The sequence below is a fragment of the Chroicocephalus ridibundus genome, chromosome 5 (genome assembly GCF_963924245.1).
Source record: "Chroicocephalus ridibundus chromosome 5, bChrRid1.1, whole genome shotgun sequence".
Taxonomy (NCBI): domain Eukaryota; kingdom Metazoa; phylum Chordata; class Aves; order Charadriiformes; family Laridae; genus Chroicocephalus; species Chroicocephalus ridibundus.
This window is the reverse complement of record NC_086288.1, coordinates 8,673,369-8,689,348: the sequence shown is the minus strand read 5'-3', so window position 1 is coordinate 8,689,348 and position 15,980 is coordinate 8,673,369. Positions and strand designations below refer to the sequence as shown.

Here is a 15,980-nt window from a genome sequence, read left to right as displayed (position 1 = left end):
CTTTCCAATGTAAGGTGTTGAAAAAATGCTGTTGCTACTACAGTATCATCGAGTTCTTCATGTAATGCTGCTTGCTGCCCGAGCACTGCAGTGTTGTTTCACTGGGGAGTTTTGTTCTCCACCTTTCTTCCATAAAGCAGGCAGCGCGAGATGCCATCCAAGCAACTTTTTTGGCCTTACTGCTGCTTTCTCTTGTGTTAACGAGCCAGTGGTGTTGGGATGCGGATGCTAGACGTGCCTCCCATAGACCAGAAAGCCTGCATGCGGAGGTCACCGTGCAGCAGCTGGCCTTCAAGTGGTTTTGTCCCAGGTGACACAGTGCCTTGCACTCAACTTGTCCTTAGACCGGTACTTGCTGGTACTGGGTGGGATGCAGAGACCCACGGTTCTGGGTCAAACATACATCTCCAGGGGCTGGCATGGTATTCCAGCCTCCTCGCGCCTGTAGGGACGGCTTTGGTCCTGCAGACCAGAGAAGGAAACCTTTTTCAACTTAATCCATAAAAAAAAGACAGAAAAATCACTACAGATGGGAAGTACCAGTACTACTTGATATTATTAAAATAAAAATAGCTGATAGGTGTGTATTAATGACCCCTAACAATCCATCTCAGATCGTCTATGTAGAGTGAAACACCTCATTTCTTCAGGCCAGGAAAGCTTTTTAATCTCAGGATGAAGACCTAGCCCAGTCCACCCCTCTGGAGGCATGATGGCGTCAGCATGTCTTTCTCCTGGACTGTTTTCTCCAGGATGAGCGTGATCCAGTCAGCAACCAAGAGCTGGTGTGCAACCCTCCCCTTTCTGGGCACTTCTGTTTCCAGACCAGGTGCCATCACGCTGCATCAGTCTCGGAAGCTCTAGCAGGGAAGCTCCAGACTGCTGGCCTGGGAGTCCAGAGCACGTGCAGTATAGGAATGCCTGAACAGTCTGTCCCGCTTCATTGACAGCTCAACTGATGTTTATTTGCCCAGGCAGGCTTTGTAAAGCTGAAAGGGCTGCTGGACTCAACGTCAGCACAGTAGTTTGCATCTCTAGCCAGAAAGCAGCACTTTTCTCCATGGGGCACAGCACAGCACTGAGCTGTTCCTTTGGCTTAACGCAGGGCATGCGACCTCATGCTGAAAACACAGCAAGACATACAGACCGGGAGTAAGTTTCCTACCTAGGAGGTGTAAGGGCTGAGAGCATGGCGAGTGCTGTTTTTCCTCCTTCATTCCTGAGCTGCAGTTCAACTGAAGCCACTGCTGGACTAGGGAACAGGCTCCCTCTCCAGCTATCCATGGGTGGTTCAAGGTGGACCCAAAAAGCCTGCATGATACAGGCCACAGGTCTGAACTGGTTTCCCCCTGTAGTGAGTCCAGTAATTTCCGTCTGATTAAAATATCTCTTCAAAAAAAGACATCCAATTTCTCCATGAAGAGGCGGATAAAAGCTGGCATGCATCTGTAATTTGTGAAACAAAAAACAAGTGAGAAGCTCAGGAGCATGTAACACAATGCACCATCTTAGTACACGCAGGTAACACACCCCTTCCTTCCCAACCAGAGAGATGGAAGTCATCGTCAGCTGGGCTTTCTGCATGCATGTCCCATCAAAACGCAATAATTCACAAGAGAGCAAATTAGTGGTGTTAGCTTTTAAAACAAACAAACAAACAACAAAAAGAAAAAGAGTCCAGGTTATTAGAGTAGGAAATGAAAGGGCCTATGAGCTAGATACTTTCATCTCTGTAACATTTTTTTACTGAGTTTGAGTAATTCCTTCTTTAAGAGATGGAGTAGAAATACTGCAAGTTACAGACCTTACCCTCTTGAGGTTTTGCAGCAGGTGACTGTGCTGAGGAAGAATATTCATCTGACTCCCCTCGGGGAAGACTTGCACTGTCTCCATCTGCTGTGAAGGAGGAGAGCAATACTGGACTTCTATGAAGTCGAACATTTACATCAAAATATCCCAGAGAAGAATCTTGACCTTGAGCACTAGACGAGTAATCATCTACTATAAGAACCCAAAGGCAAATTACTCCCTGACTGGGCTGGCACTTGCCCAGGCAGTGGTCCAAAGCTTGGGTATCACCAAAAAGCACCACTGCTGGACATCAGGGATGTTTCTGACACACCCTAAAAGCAGCGGGAGCTGCTGCAGTGATCAAGCAGGTCAATGCACAATGCCACTTCTCCCAGAAGAGAACCGATTACAAAATGAATCCAGGTTCAGTGAAGCAGCAGCCAGCAGTGTCAGCAAACACCGGACATCTTCCCTTTGCACAGGAAACCCAAGGAAGTAAAAACATGTTGAGTGCCTCAAAAAGATCAGCTCACACAGGGAAGAGTGAGCAGGGAGTCTCTGACTGCCTTGGGTCTGTATGGGACCCCTTTTGGACTTGGCTCGCCCAGGAGTTTTCAGCAAGCCTTGATCCGACCTCAACCATTGTGCTTCCTGACTTGTCGGTCTGTCCCTGTAGGACAGGCTTGAGCGCGTCCCAGGATGGGCGGTGTGAAGCAGCCCGCCTACTGTATTTGAGTGCCCCAGGCGACAGGAATACCTCTGCTTCTTGCAGTCTCTGCTGAAGCCACCTTGCTTGGGGCGGTTGCAAAGTCTAATGATTGCCCTGAAGCACAGGTTTTGCTGAGGCAGTGGTCTGAGAGTGGGATATCCAGGGAACCCAGATACATGAACTACACCTGCCTGCAGGCAGTACTACTCCAGCACCACCCTGGGGTTTTCCCTCGGAGACCAAAATGGAGCAGGGATTTTACAACGGTTGGCTCCTGTGGCAGTGTATAGCCGATCCCTATGAGAGCTGCTGCCAGGGGGAAACCACAGCCGTGGCGAGGCACGGGACACTACAGCAAAGATCTTTTCTGTCACCCACAGGCTGCAGAGTCTCGGCAGGACTTGGCCAGTACTCGTGCTCTTTTTCTTCATGGAGTTTGCATTTGCAGTCTTTTCAATAAAAGGAAATACTTTCTAATATGAATCGGTGCAATAGAAATTGCGATGTGACTTATTTAACTGACATACAGATCACGTTACATGATTTATTTCTGTACCAGAGTCTAAGGTTATATTTAATGCACCCTTTGGATTCTCTCTGGGAATGAGGAAGGGAGATGAGCTGACACGCATCTTAGAAGAACTGCTGTTTTCAGAGTTGGTCCCAATGACTAGCAACAAGACATAAAAGTATTTTTGGCAGTGTGGAATGCATTTACAAAAATATTGCATTTCCAGTGGAGCAGGCGATGACTCCCCTCTACAGGCAAAGGAGGATAGCTCTGTGGGGAGACAGGTTGCTGCCCATGTGGTGATTCAGGGAAAGGGAATTAGGCTGACTTTGCAGCCTATCTGCCATCTCACCCCAGCTTTTGCTATTGCCCTGTCTATGACCTGCAAATACCCCTTAGTCTGGCCTTTGGGTGGGTTTTGCTTTCTTCCTTGTCAAGCCACTTTTGTCTTCAGTCTTCCCGTAAAATACATCCCATAAACTGCCATTTTGATTGCAGCACATTTAAAAGAGGTGGGTGGTGAGCTGGTGTTGTCCAAAGGCAAGAAGTGGGTGGCTGTAGCACTGCTTTGCTCTCAGACTGCAGGTAAAGCTGGCAGTCTCCTTTTGGTGAAGTGCCAATGACTGGACCAGCCTTCAGAGTAGCCAGGGAGCACTCGCTGTATGGGTAGGGAGGCATGTGATGAAAAGCTGACTCAATGTCACCGTGATCCTGCATTTGTAATTCTATGCCCGGTTCTATGAAAGGCCCCAGTTCTTGAGAAGAATGTGCAACGAGGTCCCCTAACCGCAAGATCCCAACCAAACCTACTCTCCTTTAGCACCCGAGAAGAGACACAATGTGAGAACCAAAAAGCAACATCTTCACCCATCAAACCTGCAAATAAAACCAAATTAGTTACCTGAAAATCTCCTCAGCAATCTAGTCATTCCAGATATACACCTGCACAGCATGACAGACAGGTTTTCTTGGTGTCAGGCAATTAAATCTCTATGAAGATATAAATCAAAACACCAGCTTACAAATCATCATCATAAAATGTTGCTGGAGGTTATGTTTCCCTGTTTCTTTTCTACAATTTACTAACACTGGATCTTTCTGGAATACGCTCTTTTAAATTTGTCAGGGAGTAAGCCAGAAATTGAATTCAGGTATATGGATGAGTCTTATAGTCTTGAAAATAATATTGTGAACATTTGTTGAAGCTGCTTGTGCTTTCATTGGTTGGATATTATGTTCAGTTGAATCCGTTCCATATTGTTATGTAGATGCATGCACAGACATTAAGCTATCAAATGTGTTATGTCTCATTGCGTTTTCCTTCAAAGCATCTGAAGGTCTGTCCTGTCAGCTGGATTGTCCACCTGTAACTGATATCTCCCTCCTTGATTTATACATGTTGGGAAAGAGCCCAACAAGGAGCTGGGTCATCTGCAACAGGTGTCTCCTGTCTTTATTTCTTACTGTCATAGACTGAGGTCTGTGAAATTTAACTTTGCTGCACCACAGAATTACCTTGCCCTTTGAGACAAACAAATTAAATTTGCTGCTGTATATTGTGTTGTACTGGGCACTCTGCCTTTTCTTTATTCCAGCCTTACGACATCAAAGCATTCATTGAAAAAAGATGGTATCATACTGTCTGCATTAAGTGACATTTTACTGTGCAGATCACACTGGAGTCTTGTTAATTTCCATCTCCCTTATGTTGTTTCTAGTCAGATGTTTTAGAAATTCCAGTAAGAAATAAGAAGAATATTTTGTATGGCTTTGTACAATATTTTGAATGTAGTCTGTGCAAAGGTCAAGTGTTCCTATGTGGTCAACAAGTGATAAGCAATGTTTAATAATGTCCCATTTAAAATTAGTTAGTTAAAAGACAGTCTAAAAGTGTTGCTTCTCCAAAGGTTCACACAGTAATTCACTGAATTCAGAAATGGGTACATTGTGACTGCCGTGATAAGCGGAGGCCTCAGGCAGCGCAGAGGCCAAGCAAAGAGAGACAAGAGGTGCCTGTGGAGAGAGGGAGGTATAAATTTTGTAGAAACAGCAGGCAACTCAACTTACCTTGAGTAATGTATTAATGGTGACCCTATAACAGCTGCTCTGCTGGTCTTGGCTCCCCCAAAATGAAGAGCCGGAGCCAGGGTCCGTGTCTCCTGCGTGCCTGGAGTACTGCTTATCAGCCCCTGCAGAGATGTCTCAGGGAATGGCCAGGTCTCCTTCTTGGCTGCCCAGAGTGTGCTTAGGGACGCTGCAGCATGCAGAAAGGATCCTCCGTTCCAGCTCTGCAGTTTCAGCCCAGACCTAAAGCGGCATATTGGAAAAGATGCACTTTAGCATCTCAGTCGCTGTTCACACTGTGATTCAGGATTGACAGCTGTTAAGATGGAAGCAGCATGTGTACACGTTGCAAAAAACAGACCTTGTAAATCCTCAAACAATGTTGGCAGGGCACAACGGCAACGCACTCTGCTCCGTGTGAGAGGGAACTCTGTCCAACCATAGTCGGTGCATGATGATCCCAGGGAGCAAGGAAATGGGGCCGGAGAGAGGGGAGATTTAATAAAAGTTAAATGTAGTTTCATGGAGCATCTTGGCTGGTTCTGTTCTACAGTAAAAGCTTTACTGGTGTCAATAAGACAATTCCCATTGATTTCATTGCTATGAGATGACTCCCCCCATCCCTCCAAAAAAAAATAAAGTTCTGGAAAAAAATAGGAGGCACTGAGTGTCGTTAATTCCCCATGGAAATACACTGTTGAAAAAGCATCATGGCTTGTGGACTCAAGCACTAAATAAAAGCACTATACTTACAGTTGAGCAAGATACACTGGATGTGCCTGACAGCACTGTGTTTCGCTAAAGAATGGTTGCACTTCCATACGTCCTGCACCTCTCCAAGATCTTACCCGAAAGTGGGCCAACCCATTCATGCATTTTCTTATTTGTGCACCAAGCATAAAACACGTTTTTCTTATTTCAATACATGGGTCAAGCCATATTAGAAAAACAGTTGTTTCACAGTGGTGTAGAAAAAGATGAGATCTTAAATACAGGCTGGGGGCAACCTGAAACTCCAAATGTGAGACAGAACATAATCATGTGCAGATGCAATTGCACAAAATGACTCACCTGGAAGGTGAAGACAGAACGGGCCAAACAGCTTACAAGGGTCTCCAGGAGCAGAGACCCTTGTGGAGTTAGGACCTGGGAGAACCCATGAGGGAACACTTCTGCTTACCCAGGTTTTCCCAATCGGTGGGATAACCTCCAGTGTTTTGGTATTCACCCAGCACTACATCTGGGCCAGGCTTGCCCAGATTTGAGATACAACAGGTGACAGACTGTTATAGTTTGGGCTGGACTGGCCACTGAAATGAATGACATATGCTCTCTGACCTCTCTCCCTTCAGAGAGGGGAGAGCATCTCCCTTCAGAGAGCGGAAGAAGAGAGAGGAATAGACTTATGAGTTTAAAAGAAACTGAACTACTTTAATGAAATATTATTAATAAAAAGAAAATAATGAAATATATACAATATATACAAAACTGTATCGAGATCCCAGGATGACGATCGCGTCACTGGCATGCACTGGGAAAGTCACAGGCTGGACTCAGTGACAGATGGGAGCTGGATTCCTGGTCTGGATTGAGGAATGGATAGATCGGGATCAAAGGCAGACGAACAGAGAGAATCCTCCTTGGACACCGGCCATTGAAGAAAGAGAGCTGACCCTTTGATCCCTCAGCTTTTATGCAGCAGCAGCAGCCCTCAGCAGGATGCAGATGGGATGGAATACTCCATTGGTCAGTTTTGGGTCACCTGTCCTGTCTGCTCCTCCCTGCACGTGTGACCCCTCTACGTTTTTCTGCTTATGACCCTCCAATGGGGCAAATAACAAAGTGAGACGGCCTTGGTTGTTACAGCAGCAAGTATAAAAAAAGCCTCTCTGCATCCCATTCCTTGGCATAAGTTACAATCAGGTTTTACCACTCTGGGAGAGAACAGTGTCTGAACAATATGCTGCTAATTTCACAGAGTTCAGTTAGTTAGAAGAGGCTTAACTGAAAAGTAAAATTACTGAACAGAAAATTGGTTCTGTTTTACATCGAACCAGGACACAGTCTGAATCAGGATGTGCTTACCTCCTTGAAATTAGTATTCCCTTAGCTAGATGCAAAAAACAGGTAAGCTCTGCCACTTCTTGTCATGGTAGAGACAAGAATTAAAGAGCCATTCTTCATTTTTGTTTTCATCAATACTTACTATCGTATGTGCAACTCTTTTCAAAACTGGCTTCTGAATTACCCTCCACTTGGTCTTGAAAATATTCAAATAGTATTCCTAAACATCGTCCTAGATAGTTAATCCTGCTCAGGTGAATAGATGCAACTGGAGTAAGCACAGCATGACATTTAACACTGTAACCATGGCACCTCCCCTTCTTGAATGAAGCTAAATGCAAACATTATCTCTTTCCTCTCCCTGTGTTGTGTTGCCCTGAAAACTAAACAGGCTTTTTCCTTCAAATGCTGACAATATCATTTGTTTCTCTGCGCTGAAGAGATTAGGTGAAAAGGCAGAAGCAGGATTAATTTACCGCTGAGGTAAGGGGTTGGAGTCCTGTTGATTTCAGCTGAGCTGTATGCTCACTTGCATCAGTGGGGGATTTGAACCAGAAGCTGAAGATGCATTTTTAAAGATGAAACTCATCTTCTGAAAATGGTGAAATGTTTCCATAGAAAAGTAACTAACTGCATGGGGCTTGATGACTTGGACTAGCCATCAGCAAATCCTTCCAGCTTCAAAACATTTTCAGGAATTTATTTGCCCATAACCAGTCATTGTTGCTTACTACAATTACCATAACACCTTGGAGACCTGGAAGACCGTTGTCTTCAGCACTGCACAAAAGGCCACTCAGAATAAATCCCAAACTAATGCCTGCTCACTGTCATCTGTCAGGATGAGAGTATCTCCTTTTTGTCAGTTTTTCACACGTGACGCTATGCCTTTCTAACAGGAAAGGGTTGCCTGTCTGTCCGCAGCTGGAAAAGCCTGGGACAGTTTTGTGTCAGTGGGCACCAGGGAAGGATCAGCACAAATGTTGGTGCTCCAGGCAGTGCAAACAGAGGGCAGCCATCCATGTTAGACAGGGCACTCCTCTAATCCTCCTCAGCTCTTGAAGGAAACTGGCAGTGGCAAGGAAGGTGCCCTCACATTTATACAAATCTTAATATTAGCTGTGCACAACACTGACATTATATGCAGTTACGTGTGATGCGGTAATGAGCTGGTTGCGCAGCTTTATGCTGCTTGTGGACTGGTACCCTCCTTGACAGCTAGCCCAGGAGCTAGTCCAGCCTCTGCCGAACTCATCACAACTGCTCCTCTGATCACCCTCGCAACACTCCCACTGACACTGAGAAGTCTTCTTGCCCCAACTTTGCAGATAAGAAGCAGAGATAAAGCCATGACTATGAAGTAAAGCAAGGGCTCAGCCAGAGGCTTGGGACATCTCGCTGAAAGAGATTTAAGTTAATGCTTCACACCTCTGATATGCTAGAAAAAGAGCTCATCATTGCAACTGAACTGACAAAATAACCAGTTTATGCTACTCACCCTAATTAGTAAAAAGTGCAATTCCCCATAAATATTTTCTCAGCAGTAGACACAGTTTTGGTTGTTCTCAGCATCCTTACTCCATGTCCATCCAGCTGTTTGTCCCTACCATCCACCCTGTCCCGCAGGGATAATCACCCAATTAATGCACTAAACTGATCTGAGTTTTAAAACAACCAAAAATGGCAGAAGATGTCAGCAGCAAGTGCAGAATCGCAGCAACTATGCCGCACCCCAGATTCCCACTTACTGTAATGGGCCCATACAGAAGGTAGATGGCAAAGTAGGCAAAGATTGCACATTGCATGCAGCGGTGTGTTGCTTACACACTGTATTTCTATGTGATGCTCACATGTCAAAAACAAAGATTACATACTGCTGAAGCTTTCATTCAGTGCCGGACATGATTTTGAACACATCCATCTTCCTGTGGACCCAATGCTAAGTCAATATGAAGATTCTCAGAAGTTTCTGTATGCTTTGGGTCAGATCCTATAAGCTGACAGATTCACTCATAAACACAAAGTTTCATGAAATCTTCTACGTTACAAAATGATGACATAGGATTTAATTTTGCATGTGGGCCCTGTGCTTTTTGCTTTTTTAAAAACACGAATTTTAACTTGAATAATGCCTCAGTTTTTGTCATACATTATAATGCTGAATGCCTGTTATCCTATTCTTCTGATTTGCTCTTAGGATGAAGTAGTATCCCTTTCTATAATAGCAGGCAGTGGCTGTATTAAAAACAACTAAGCAAAGATGAGTACAGCATCAACAAGAAATAAAAACTGCTATTAAGTACAATAATGCCATGGACTGGGTCACACATGAGCTTACTTCTGCATGATTTCTACCTTCAGAAATTTCTGCTGATTTCTGCCTTCAAAACCACAAATACAAAGTAGCAACCACTGTTAAAAACTACTCTCTTTTTCTGTGTAAGTTCTAGAAAAGCCTTCTCTTGAGAGTTACAGAAAGAAAAGCATGGCCAAGCAAGAAAGTATTCCTACAGAGCAGGCTTACCTAAACAAATACAAGTATCAGAATACTCTTACTCTTAAAGGATGCTTTTCAGGGATTACCTCACTTTATCACAGTATCTTCCAAGTCACCCGAAAAAGGCCACCACAGTCCAGCTCTAAAGGTCAAGAGACAGGCTATTTCAGACCAACAATGCAGTGACTGTCAGAGACGTGAGCACTGGCAGTCCCTCTTCTTCACTCATGAATACCTTCTCTAATTTTAGCTCAGGGACAGAAGCCAGAGAAGCTGCCTCTCTCTCAAAGCAACACGCTGATTAATTCCTTTAGGAGTCTATTGGTAGGACTTGGCATTTCCCACCACACACCCTGGGTGCCAGGGTAGAGCAAAAGAACTCACCGTACTCAGCACTATACGTGCTGAGGGCATGGCTTTCACATGCTACGCTAGTTCTGCCTCTGTGCCTCTGAACAGTTTTAGAGGGAAGCTCACATAGAGGCTTTGCAGCAACCAAATCTCAAGGTAGCGAAGGCACAACGTGAGAAGGCATCAGGAGAAAATGACTCTTACTCCTTCTTACTCTATGGCAGTAGGAACAAGCTCTGACCTTCCAGCTAGAAACAGAGAGAAGTCTGCCGCCAGAGACCACAGCGCTGCTGGGGCATCTGATCAGGCTCTCCCAGGGCTGATGACAAACGCCAGGCAGACGCCCTCCATTAGGATCTGTTAAACACATTTCCCCTGAGCAGGATTTGTTCTCTTTAGGATTCTCAGGTCAGTTCTGCTAAAGCTGCCTTAAATCCCAGATGTCCATAGCAAATAGGGAAGGCAATCCAAATCAGAATAAATAAATAACTGTAAAGCTTTGGAGGAGAGCAGAGGAGGTGCTTCTTTATATTAGTGACACCTCCTGGATCCTCCACTGTTAACCCTGCTAATGGCTTTACACTCCTGTTGATCGTAAGCACTGAATATGGGATCGGAGGATAAATTATCTGATGTCCCAGACACTTGAGATAAAAGGCAAAAAAACCCGAATATGAGCTGTGCTCAGTTAAGAGCTGTGCTTTATAACTCTCTAAAAGGGAATCACAAGTCACTAGCATTTTCTTGGGGCTGTGGGGCAGTGGCGGGGTACATGAATGAGAAATAAACCCCTCTCCATTCCTCACAGTCACTGGATGAGAGAGCAGCCAATAGTGAGCAGGGCCAGCTCCTCCACCCATCTGGGCACCTATGCTAGCTCACCATCAAGAGGTGTGTCCTTGCATGTCTGGAAAAAATTCTGGCAGGCAGTGAGCTTCCCTCTATGCTCCAGGGCTGTTGGAAAGCAAGGAACTGTGCATGACCTGGCAGTGTTTTAAACAAGTGTCTTTAATATTGCAAAGCTGATCAGAACCCAGCATGATACTTAACAGCATACGTCGATCCCTAATGAAGAGTAGTTACTAAGGAAACCACTTAAAAGCCTGTTTTAAAATATCTGTCATATATTCAAAAGCCAGAATAATTTCCTGCTGTCAAATTACAAGACGTCTTCAAAGGTCATTAGGAATATTCTTTAATCATTATGATAGAAATATGCTTGTGGTTCCTCTCAGCAGACAGAGGACTGAATCGTGATCTGGGATATTATCTTTGTAAAACTGAAGTCACGTCACTGAAACGAAATCAGCTGTGCTACTGCAGAGCCATTCCCCAGATTAGATTTTTCAACTACATATTTCAAATACAAAGTTACTGTGTCTGACATCCTAATCTTTTGAAGTATCACAACTTCTAATTTACGATACTTCAGATACTTCAACAATGGTTCAAGTTCAAGGACAAATTCAATTTGCACAGATGAAATGCTATAAATGGAGAACGCCAAAGGCACAATGTGAAGGGCTAGAGACATTCTGTTCTAACTCACTTTTTCCTGCATTTAAGAGGACAGACTCTTCACTAGGGGCACAAAAAGCTCAGCAAAAATATTTTTCTGTTTCCAAATAAACTGCCTGAATATTCAAAAGCCATTAAAAGTATCAGGGCAAACAAAGCAACCATTTATTCTTTTTTCAAATGTATGCTTTTCAGAAAACGTGTTGTATTGGGTCTGGCTGGGATGTAGTTAACTTTCCCCATAGTAGCCCTCATAGTGCTGTGCTTTGTATTTGTAGACAGAGTGGTGTTCAAAATGGCACCAGTGTTCTGGCTGCTGCTGAGCTGTGCTGGCACTGCTGGCTAAGGACAGGGAGTGATGAAGCAGCTTGGTGAGGACCTGGTGGCCACCCAAGGTTAATCCACCACACCTGGGATCACTAAGTACAGAAACCTGACTTTTGTTTTAATGACTACAGCTCATCTTCTAGGCATGATTTTGATCTGACCTTCCCAGAAAGCGTACAGTGTTTAGACACAGGAGTTTATTTTCCATCTCTACTGGGACAGAAGCAAGCCATGTCATCTGAATTCAGAGTTCTGTGGCAACAGAGGTGCAGCTGACTCCCATCTTTCCTACAAATGAGAACTGGTTTAGAGGCAGCAGATTGATCTGGGCACTCTTGTGAATCTGCTCAAGTTGCACCGTAAGCATCATATTTCAGAATGCCTTCTGTCTCTGTGTAAGTCATGGGTCCCAAATGAGACAGAAACTTGTTGAATAAGATAACCAGAGGAAACAAGACTCCTATCCTAAAGTCTAAGCACACATGGGATGTCACATCACCTGTAAAGGTATATAGCATGAGTCTTGAGATTTAGGCATTGCATGTCATTTGAACAGTGCCAAAAGTAATACAGTTTCACTTTTCTATTTCTCATTTCTAATCAGAACGTTTATTAGCCTTCTTAGTCACGTTTCAGTGTTAACACTATTATTATTTATGCAAGGGCAATACCTGGCAAGAGTGCCAAATAGCGCATTTCCCTCGAAGAAGGAAGCCACTTTTCACCCACACCCTGAGGACCGCGTGCTCCTTGTCAGCAAGCAGCAGCACAGCTGCTCCACCAGGGCAGGCAAGCTGGGCATAAGGGTGACAGTGAGGCAGGCAGGGACCTCACTGACACACCCATGGCACCCCAACAAGGAGAGCCAGCACAGCTGGTGGCAGCAACAGGGGTCAGCTGTGGCCCAAAGACAACCAAGCTTGACCATAGAGACAACACAGGCTCAAGGTCAAGCCAGGAAGTTATATCAGCCAGGGAAGCACAGCATCAGCAAGGTACGTGGCCAGGGATGGGCATACCTACCGCATAGTTCAGGCAAGGGCCTGAGCTTAAATTCTGCTCCCAAGCCAAGGGACAGAGATCCCCAATAAGGTTTCCCACATCTCCTTTCCCAGTACCAAGCACTGTGCTGACAGCTGGGCCATGCCAGGGTTGGCCACAAGCCCAGGCAGGCAAATGCCCATGGCAGGGGTAGAGCCTGTGGAGCTTCTCAGTGCAATTAGGGTCTGACAGCAGCCATGAACGCCTTTCCCACCTGATTTTGAAGAGCCGCTTTTGAAAAGTGCCATGACAAATGATAGCTGTGGCCAATTATTTGAAGGTCAGTGTTAAGAGCGTGGCTTTACCACAGCCACGGGATGTTTTCTGGTCTCTTCTGATCTGCCAGCTAACCTAGAGAGTACAGAGATAATTAGCTAGGAGTCTACCGTAGGGAACAGTTCTTCACTTATGAGGATAGAAAGCATGGTGAAAAAGTAAGTTCTCCCACTTGTAATGTCAGGTATCGCAGAGCATACTGTGCTCGTAAGAAATGCAATATTCAAAACCAGCTTGCTCTGCATTTCTGCCTTGATCTGAGATCTAACACATGGAGATTGCAATGGACATTTCTTTTCCAGCTACCCAAGAATCACAGCTACTGTGTGTTCAGTTACAACACTGGGCAGGACAGCATGCTAGCACACCAGCAACCTCTCCCTGCTCCCAGTAGTTTGGTTTGTTTTCCAGTCACGAGACAGTCAATTAAGCTTTTAGAATCCAAAGATGGAAGCATGCAGAAAAGAAGGATGAGTAAAAAAGGGAAGAGAGGTAGCAGGAGAGAAATAATCACAGCAAAATATGTGCAAATTGTGAAGGAAAAGGAGAACAAAATAAAGTAGAATGGGTGGCAGGGGAGGAAAAGGTCAGGAACACGATGGAGAAGCAAAACCAGAGGCAGTAAGACAGAAAAGAGTGAGAAAGATAGTCTTACAGGAGCAGAAATTCCTTGTTAGGAGACACAGGATGCAGAAAACTTAACTCATCCTTTAGGGAAAAAAAATGCAAGGCGAAAGTCAAAATTAACTGTTTGCAGTTGAAAACAAATGTTGCATAATACAAGTTCCTGCCCTTCCTGTTTCTGAATTTTTTTGCCTCCTGTCCTCTGAGTGCTGTCAGATGCCCCTCAAAGTACCAGGTGCTCAAGTACTGTACAAATACTGTACAAGTACCATACAAATACAAAGTACCATACCCTGTCCCCCACACCTCACACCCCCGCCTGTTTCCCTGTGGATCTGTGCCACTGTGCCCTGGCCTCATCTTTAAGCCTGATGCCTTCTCACAAAGCTCCTCTTACACCTGCTGCCTCTTTTCTCCTGCCACCTCAAATTCCTGCTGCTGCCCCTTCAGCTGCCTCCCACTTGCCTTCCAAAACCCTGTACATAGAATAATTCCACTGCAGATAAAGGTTCAGCATTTATAATTTCCATGCTGGCTTTCACCGCAAACTATGAAGGGCAGAAATTGTCTCTCAGCACTTGTGCCTAATGTCATATAGGTCCCTGACACTTCCAGGAAGCCCCTGCTGGTACTGCTCTGTAAATAGCAGTACCTGTTTTACAGGGTAATGTCCTATTTTCATTCTTGATAAATCACTGCACTACTTTGGATACACTTCTGTAAGGATCACTTCTGCTCAGGAAAACTGCCGCTCTTTGCTCGATGGCAGGAGAGCTGGTTTCCAAGGAGCATTGTTTGTCCTTTGTCTCACTGAGGACAAACGGGAACCAGGAAACAACCTGCAGTATCAGATGACAGCGTTGCTATCCTCAAAAGACTCACAGGATCAAATTTAATTCCAAGCGCTGAATGGGACACCACACATCTGGAAACCAGAATAATCTGGTAGGTACTACCATGCTTATCTAACTGCTTCTAGGCATAGACCCTGCACAGTGAGAGCTCCGAGGGATTTTCTTGCTGCTTTTCTGTTGCGGGGAAGCCAGAAGCCGATGGATTTTGCAGTCAAGGTACATCATGTGGTGGGCACTAGGGCTGCTTAGCTGTCCCCTACTGAATACAGAAGGGAGACGGCTGACATCAAGCTTTGTTCAGAACACGATAAAGATGACATTGCAGTGGATGTTAAATATTAATGGCAGCTTTGACAGATTAAGGATGCCACCTAGTAACAGCACTTGATATAGATACGTAGCTCCAAGTTTTTAAGAATCTGTACTCACAGTCAGGAGACCAAAGAACGTGGTTCCCTGAAATACGGTGCCTTTGTGAAGCCCCTAGTTGGAAATTGAAATCGTCAATCTGTAAACCTACTAGCCCAGTATCACATTTTAAATGACTGTTTGTAAGGTAACGAAGAAGTCAATCACAAAGAAAAGTTAGAGAAAAAACAACCAAAAGCCAAAACCTTCCTTACCTCACAAATATCTGGGGTATACTTGACAGTGACCTCCTTAAGCTCCTACAGAAACTACATCAGCTCGCATTTTTCTCTTCAGGTTTCTATTTTCAAGCACTCTTGTCTCCAGTGGACAGTGTAAGGGCAGTGGGAAGGTGTGTTTCAAAGGCTTTTGTAATTAAGAGTCATCCGATTTGCCAGATCACGTCCAAGGTCAAAGACTGTGTCGGTAGCACCGCGCCATGCAAATGATGTCTTTAACCTGCCATTTAGACACGGGTCAAATGAACAGGAGACGGCAGGAGTGTTTTTTTCATAGAAAACAGCCGCCTCAGAGCAGCACGCTTGACTGCATTTTAAATCTGTTGCCATATTTTTCCTTAACGACACACACGCTTTTCTCTTGAGGCCCCTCGAAAACCCCGTGTGCAGTAGCTGCAGATGCAGCCCGCGCGTCCTCGCAGCCAGGCTTCCCACCCGGCCCTGGCTGGCTTCGTGGGGCGAGGAAGGCGGCCTCGGCCAAGGCCACACCGGTCTCCCTCCTCCTCCTGGCCCTCGGGGCCTTGCTTTCCCCGGCCCGCCGCCCCCCCCGCGCCCCTGGCGGCCGGCGGATGGAGGCGGCCCCTCACGGCCAACGGCCGGCGGGCGGGGCGGCCCCTCACGGCTAACGGCCGGGCGCGCGGCGGGCGGGGCGGGGCGGGGGCGGTGGGGGAGGCTTGGCCGTCGCGGCGGCCGCCATTGGTGGCGG

At 45.6% G+C, this 15,980-nt stretch overlaps 1 long non-coding RNA gene across 1 annotated transcript; it reads right to left on the bottom strand.

The window, feature by feature from the left end:
* Nucleotides 1-1,809: 1,809 nt before the first annotated feature.
* Nucleotides 1,810-15,368, bottom strand: LOC134515860 (uncharacterized). Its single transcript, XR_010071129.1, has 4 exons — nucleotides 15,251-15,368; nucleotides 5,079-5,318; nucleotides 3,913-4,001; nucleotides 1,810-1,896 (listed from the first exon to the last, which is right to left on the bottom strand). It is a non-coding gene; the product is annotated as an uncharacterized LOC134515860 (long non-coding RNA).
* Between the last annotated feature and the right edge of the window lie 612 nt (nucleotides 15,369-15,980).